Raw genomic sequence first — 8085 nt, 5'->3', positions numbered from 1 at the left:
TCTGTCTGCTTTGTGATGTTTTCATCTTTTCCTGAATCATCTTGATCTTCTTAGTAGTCTACTGAATAATCTCTGGCCTAAGCACTACACTATCGTCAGAACCATACCAACACAAAGGTGTCATACACCTTCTACCATACAAAGCCTTAAATGGTGTCATTCTAATACTAGAGTGGAAACTGTTTTTATAGGTAAACTCGATCATCAGAAAGTAAGTATCCCAACTGTCATACCCCGATTTTGGCCCTGAAAAATTTTCCCCATCAATCACTCGTTTGTATTCTTTCTTCTTGACCATTCTATCTAGTCATGGTACTATCCAAAAAAAACATTAGTTGTTGGACTTACTACCACGACCAGTCCATGTTTGTCTTTTGGGCTTTGTTTCTTGATTTTTGGTATAAGATGATTAATCTCCTTAGCCATGCGAGATTTGAAAAAACTCTTTCATTTGTTAGAATCAAGTGAACCTCATGTTTCATCTTTTGTTCCAATTTCATCGAGGTGATTATTCATCTGTCATTTGTCTTATTACCAGTTTCATCCCCCTTTAGAGTAAATCATGTGTCAAGTGCAAAATATTTTATTTTGGGTCATCATGCATATTCATTTTCTCATTCATTCATAATTCAAAGAAATTCCATACATATTTCTTCATTCACATTTATATTCTCCATTTCACATTCAAGATTCTACATTTCATATTCAAAATTTTCATTCATATTTCTTCATTACATTGGAAATTTTTTTCATTCATATTCAAGAATTTCCACAATGTTTTCCAACCCAACACAACATATAATTTGAAATAATCCTCGTTTTCCTTCATAAATGCAAGTAATTAAATCTTATACGCTTTATGGGTTTAAGGGATCACGCTTCAGAATCGAAGGTCAGTTTTGTGATCGAGGATTCGCTTGAAGAAGAACATGCTCCTCTCAACAAGCGTTGCAAACAATGGAGTAGTTCAAATGGTTCATGTTTCAGTTTTCCTTCGCAAGATCATAACATACTTGATGAGCCTAGCCCTTTGGGTTTATGCCTTAGAAAGAGCCATTCGCTGTTAGATTTGATTCAAGCGAAGCTCTCTCATGGGGATAAGGTTGTTTCAAATGAAAAGGATGATAGTCTAAACTCTGGAGTGAAAAAGGAGAGCCGGGCTCCTGTTGAAAAGCTTAAGGCTTCGAATTTCCCAGCTACAGTTTAAGAATTGGTTCATGGGAGTATACCTTAAAACATGAGGGTGATTTAGTGGCGAAGTGTTACTTTGCCAAATAGAAGCTTGTTTGGGAAGTTCTTGAGGGTGAGCTGAAGAGTAAAATTGAAATCCAATGGGCAGACAACACTGCACTTAAAGCAAATTGTCCTGAGGACGGACCTAGCACATTGTCTATAGTGGTTGCTAGGCAACCTCTTTTCTTTAGGGAGACTAATCCTCAACCTAGAAAGCATACATTGTGGCAAACAGCGACCGATTTTACCGGTGGACAGGCTATCAAATCCAGGAAGCATTTTTTGCAATGTGAACAAGGATTGTTGATCAAGCATTTTGAAAAGCTCATCCAGTGTGACGAACGTCTTCAGTATTTAAGCCAACAGCCAGAGTTAAAGTTGGATTTTCCTCATTCTGATTTTGCTTTTGATAACCATGACAATCTAAAAAAATCTGATTTGGATCAAGTCAACAGCAAAGGATCAGTAACGCCTTGTTTCCAAAACATGGGATCTCCTAACTCATCCCTGTCACCATCATTTACCTTAGACAACATTCCTTGTGAAGCAGCTTCTTCCAGTTCAGAAGTGATAAATAGTTCTGAAGCTGATTCGAAAGGCCCAAAAAACTGGGATCAAATAAAACTGCCAGGGCTTCGTCCGTCCATGTCAGTGAGCGATTTTATTGGCCACATTGAACATCACCTTTCGGAAGAAATTGCCTTAGGGAATCTATCATCTCCTGCTAAAAGAATGGACTACAATGTAATGCTAGAGTACATTGCACATCATCTCCTTAATGACAATCATGTTACAACAGATTCTGACGAAATATCACTTATGTCAAGGGTCAATTCTCTTTGCTGTCTTCTGCAAAAGGATCTTGTAGAAGTGTCGAATTCACATGACAATTCGCATGACAACAAGAGCTCACTTGAAGGACCTAATGATGAAAAAAATATTCAACTTGGTCATGATCTTGAGTCAATGCAAAGCAACAAAACCAAAATAGATATGAAGGCAGCTGAATCTAACTTCAAGCTCCAACAAAACTTACATAACCGTCGTGGGAAATATCGATGTCGAAATTCACTGGAATCACCGAAATTTGATTATGATTCTTCCCATCAGTAAAGATGATTTTGGCATTCGAGGTTTTGCACGCTATGAGGTCAAATTGCTGAAAGCTGAGAGATTCAAAGACAACATCATCATCACACTCCCAGCTAATGGTCATAGAATGGAAATAGGCATCACCCATGAACCTGAATCTGAGGAAAAAGCACTATCCAACGTTACGACAAACAAAATCCTCTGGGAAAGTCTCTTGGGTTGTCTGGTGTTGCTGATTCCCTCAATTGTTGCTTTCATGTATTTCATGGATAGACCAGATAGATCCCAGCAAACAAGTACTCCGGTCACTGCAACCATTGCAGCGCCAACATCACCTTACAGAAGCATTTTACGTGTTTCTCCTCGTGAACTTAAAGTAGGTACATCTGATAATCGTGCATCTTCACCTGAAAATATTCGCTGTAGCTTTAACCGTGTAATGTCTGCATCTACATTTGATGATACAGAAGTCAATAACATCGGTTTGAAGATTAGTGATTCACCGGGAGATTTGACTAAATCTCCAACCACTAGAAGTTCTCATGCTTATGATGGCAGTGCCTCTTCTAATGATGGGACGGACGAGCGGTCGCTCGATCATAATTTATGTTCTTTTGAGGGAGGCTCCAGGAAGGGAAAAAGCATTGTTAATAATCAAATGCAATATCAAAATGAGATGCTGGAGACGACAAGACATGATCATGCACATCGGATGAGAACAAAAAAAGATGAGTTTCCATTCAAAATGCCTCTCCGTGGTAATGTTTCCCAATCTGGTTACGAAAGTGGTAGTCCGTCAAATCAAATATACGACGAACTCTACCTTAGTTCAAGCTATGTTTCACCTGACTCTGTTGAGGACCCTGATCAGGAGAAGATGAAACTGTTGAGAATGGTTTATAAACTGCAGGATCAGCTCAACAGAACCAGGGAAACGTATGAAAGACCGTCCGCGGTAAAACGTATTTCTTCATACCAAAGCCATGATTCTCATGACAGAAGATTTTATCATGGTTTGGATTACCCTAGTGAGGATGCAAATGCAAGCTACAGTCATGGCACAACATGCTGATAAACGGCATCAATTCTCATGTTGCAGACTCTGTGTCATATTCCGATGATTATGGCCATTCTGCTAGTAAAAGCTACTCCTCGGAAGGAGATCATGTTTCTGTTGCACCGTTTCATCACTTGCGTGGTGGTGCACGTGGAAATCCAAGAGTCTCTCCACTACCATTGAAGCTATAACAACGAAAGAGAAAATCACCTCAAGAGGACCTAGTGTTAATACCTTAGGATTGGCATTAATTTTGTAAAACAAATAATGTAATCACCTCTGTTGTTTTAATATGTTGGGTTGAAGAAGTTCGACATCTGGACCAACATGTCATGTAGGATGTTATAACATTGTGACTGTGACATCGCACCTGTGTATAGAACTGAATTAGTTAATTCTGTTATGTGTTAACTAATTTAATGTTCTGGGATTAGTGAGGATATTTGGTGAATATCCTAACTTCTATGTGGAGATCCTGAAGACTCAATCAGAATATTTGGTAAATATACGTTTTCAAATATGGAGATTTTTTAGGAAATAAAAGATTGAAGACCTTGATTGTAGCAGAAGAATTCTGCTGGCTTTGTAACAGCAAAGGAGAAGCTTACTGCGATTTCTAAGGCCCAAATCCAGTTGGGTGTTTAGGTTATAAATAGCAGATTGTAACCTAGGTTTAGTGTGCCTCAAACAATGTAAAAATTAGGGGTGTGTATGAGGTAAACCTCCCAACCTGTGGGAAGGTTACCATGTGTGTCTCAGTGCTCAAAGCATGAGATTATCCGTAACTCAAAGCCTATAGGTCAGAGTAGTTATGGTCTTAAACGAAGCTGTGAAGCAAGTTCAAGTTGTTTAGCATTACTTTGAAATTGTAGTGATAGGAATGGAAACTGGTGGTTTCTATCTAGGAGTTCCTAGATATAGATTGCATTGGGTAGGGATTAAGTGAAGAGTTGTAAACGGGGGAGTTTAACTCTGAATAAATACTGCTGATAGTGGATCTTCATTCTGGCTTGGTATGCCCCCAGAGTAGGTGATGTTGCACCGAACTGGGCTAACAATTTCCTGTGTTTGTTTTTTCCTTCTGCACGTTATAATCTTGTCTGTTATAACTCAGCATGTATTTCAGTCGATTTATCAAGAGAATAACAGACCTGGTACACAGCATACTGTTTGAATGTCAATCAGCATGTTTTGACATTCATCATTGACAACATATACTGAATAATAGGCAGGTTGGTTTTTCTGCTTCAGTTTAGTATGTATCTCAGTCTGTTTATCAAGGGAATAACAGACCTGGCATAAAGCCATTGTGTAAATGTCAAATTGGATGTTTTGACACATACTATTGTAAGCTGATATTGAAGTATAGACTGGTTGGTCTGCTACAGTACAACATTTAGCACAGTCTGTTTTCAGGAAAATAACAGACTTAGCATATGGTATATGTTCTGGTCGTCAAACTGAATGTTGTGACATTCATCCCTGACAGCATATGCTAAATTGTAGGATGGTTAGTTTTTCTGTTTCAGTATTTTTCTCAGGCTATTCTTCAGGAATCCAACAGCTAAGCTAAAATCCAGGAAATTAACAACTGAGCTACAATTAATGAACCTAACTAATAGCCTATTTGTTAGTACCCTAATATGTGGAAATTAGGTTAACTTGTTTAACCTTTATTTTAGGAAATACGAGTACAAGGCCAACAAACTATAATACTGTAACAGGTGATGTTCAAATCACTATTGAGACATCATGCTGATAACTGTGCAGGCTCAACAGAAGTAAGAGCTATGTTTGATCTCTGTTGTGTCTTTGTACCAGATGGACAGAACTGGGTGTTCTTCCATTCTATGGTGATATAGTAGCAGATGTCGTGACATCTGTGAGTGTGTGCACATTAGTACTGGGTTTTAATTGTATAACTTTCTTGCTGTATTAGTAACAATGTTGGATCAGATGTCATGACTTGGAGTAGAACATCTGAACTCTGACTACACCAGAATTTCACCTAGCACAAGTAAGATTCCATCCGATAAATCATCAGAAATAAAGGAACACGAGTCACAACCAAAACCCAGCAGCAAATCCAAAACTTCACGATTGTCGGCACCAATGGCAAGTGTTATCACACGACTGTCATTGCAGCCAAACAACCGTAAACCTGCGAAAATCAAAACCAAGAACAACCACCTATTTCACTTGATGTTAGAGACGTTTTTCCAGGATTGCCGTTGTCATAAATTCGGAGAGTAAGTTGCTGCCTCAGGAATATTTGTGAGGAATCCGGCGTTTGATGTTACACCTGCTAATCTAATGTCCGGGATCATCGATGAGAAGGGTGTTATTACAAAGACTACCGCTGATTATGTTTTTGACATAAACGTTTTCGTACGGAAAACAGGTTGAGGGTGGAACTCATTCAATAAATAACCTTTGGTTATGAAGAGCAAAATACATTGCAGCAATTGCAATCCTCCACGAGCATAGTCTATGGCATTCCAATTCATCACCACGACATGTCCTCCTGCAAGCATCAAGCAATACAGTTACATTTCGATAATCTCAGGAAAGTCTATATTCTATTCAAGTGAAATACACTGCAGTAAATAACCTTTCTTACCAACGGTAAATTTTCCAAAATGAAGAGAATTGAGAAGGGGACCACAAGTTTAATATGGACAAAATTCAAAACGTCTTTCGTACAGACATTTTCCACCACTTTGAGGAAACACAGCAACACAGCAGAGAGGAGATGAGGGGTATATAATAGGAAGCCACTGTTCCTAAGGAGAGAGCCGGAAAACCCTAGAGAATTGAAGGAGACGGTTCACACAAAGAAAACCCTAGAATTTTGCGGCTACCATTCAAAAGGAAAAAAGAGAGGAGAAAGACATTTTCGAAATCTCTCTTTTCTACACACAAAATAACACACAGAACCTTACCCTGTTCTTCATTCATCATCACCCATACTCATCCAACTACCCACCACCAGCATCATCGAAGAATATCGGTAGCCAATTTCAACGTCACCAGCGGAGTCCCCCTATCCCGACCATTGTTGTGTCTTACTGTGCAGGAGAGGAGGAGTGTGCGAGTGACTCTCCAAAGAGCAGTTTCTTGCCGTGAGGTTGGATATTCTCTATGAGTTATTTCCCCATTTCTTTTATTGAGTTTGATATGTAGTTACGTGGAGATTGGTTTATGCATGTTATTAAGTTTCCTTTCCTTCTTTTCTTCGTTTATGACCTGATAACAGTGGCCATAATGAATCCACTTCCACCACTGTTCAAGTTTTGTTGGAATTACTTTTGATCCCCGCCGCGCGGTTTTCTCTTTCATACCGGTATTAACAATGGTCTTTAAGTATCAGTGAGAGATCCTAGTCGAGTGGGAAGGGATGTGGTTATTAAGCGCTAGGTCGGGGGTTCGACCCTGGTACAACCCCCTTTTGTTTTATTTCATTTTTTTAGAGAGTAATAATAATAAAAGAACTTTTCATTTCTTTAAGTTTTGTCCCTTTTATATTTTATTCTCATTTTTCGACTTTCGTTTTTTTTTTCTTTTCTTTTGCCGATAATTTATTTAATTTGTTAGACGTCAATTTTAATTTATGGATTCGACAATTCCCATGTTGTCATTCCATTGATTACTTTATCGATATATTGATAGTATTTCGCCGCGTTATGATTAATCGCATATGACATTTCAACTATGGTCAATATGTGCAAACCGGCTTTGAGCACATTATCTAGATTTCTTATTTTCTTTTCAATTTCCATCTGCCTTGCACGTCATTGCGTTATGCAACTTTGATTCGCATCCCGATTTTTATCCGTGCACGTTCCGATGTTGTTTCTTTCAATTTAATTTTTGAGTGTTCTTGTAAATATAACTTGTTGTGTTATTTTCTTCACATGGCTTCCTCTTGGACTTTCTTACAATGAGACAGTTCCCTTGCACTTACACTCATACATTGCATTATTTGTTGTTTAGGCCCGATTTAATTATTTCATTACTTTGAATCCCCATTTGACAAAATGTACCCCACTCCCCCGATGTGTAATAATTTTACTTCTTTTCATTTCTTTATTTGTTTGACTGTTTAATTAGCTACTAACACAAGAATAAAATCAACCATTTCCAAAAGATCAAAAATAAGACTCGATCCAACGTCGAGTATTTTCTCAATAAACAAATCAATTCATTTCTTCTTCCCATTCTATCCTATTTCTTCCAAAACTTCATTAAATGGTTGATCCAACGTCAAACCATTTTTCATAATAAAAAATCAAAAAAGTATTAATTCATATTTAAGACCTTTTCAATAAAGATGGAAATGGAACATGGTGGATACTGCGCACTCCTGAGACTAGGGTTCGAGATGGATGTCTCGCCTACCCTAGCTCTCGCCATCATCCAAACTTATCTATTTTGTTTCTCTCAAACATCCATTCAAATTTCTCTTAAACGTCCATCAATGCTTGATCTAGTGTCAAGTCATTTTCACAACAAAACTCAAAATACTTAATTTCTATTTAACTCTTTTTTTCAATAAAGATGGAAATGGAACATGGTGGATATCGTGCACTCCTGAGATTAGGATTCGAGGTAGATGCCTCGCCTATCTTAGCTCTCGCCATCATTTAAAATTGTCAATGCGGTTTCTTCAAACCCTTTTTCAACCAAACCTCAAAAACACTTAA

At 38.1% G+C, this 8085-nt stretch overlaps 1 pseudogene; it reads left to right on the top strand.

The window, feature by feature from the left end:
- Window positions 1-859: 859 nt before the first annotated feature.
- Window positions 860-2346, top strand: LOC127102221 (uncharacterized; annotated as a pseudogene).
- Window positions 2347-8085: the final 5739 nt, after the last annotated feature.

The sequence above is a fragment of the Lathyrus oleraceus genome, chromosome 7, assembly GCF_024323335.1.
Source record: "Lathyrus oleraceus cultivar Zhongwan6 chromosome 7, CAAS_Psat_ZW6_1.0, whole genome shotgun sequence".
NCBI classification, from domain to species: domain Eukaryota; kingdom Viridiplantae; phylum Streptophyta; class Magnoliopsida; order Fabales; family Fabaceae; genus Lathyrus; species Lathyrus oleraceus.
The sequence above is the reverse complement of the archived record's forward strand: the minus strand, read 5'-3'. Positions and strand labels throughout refer to the sequence as shown.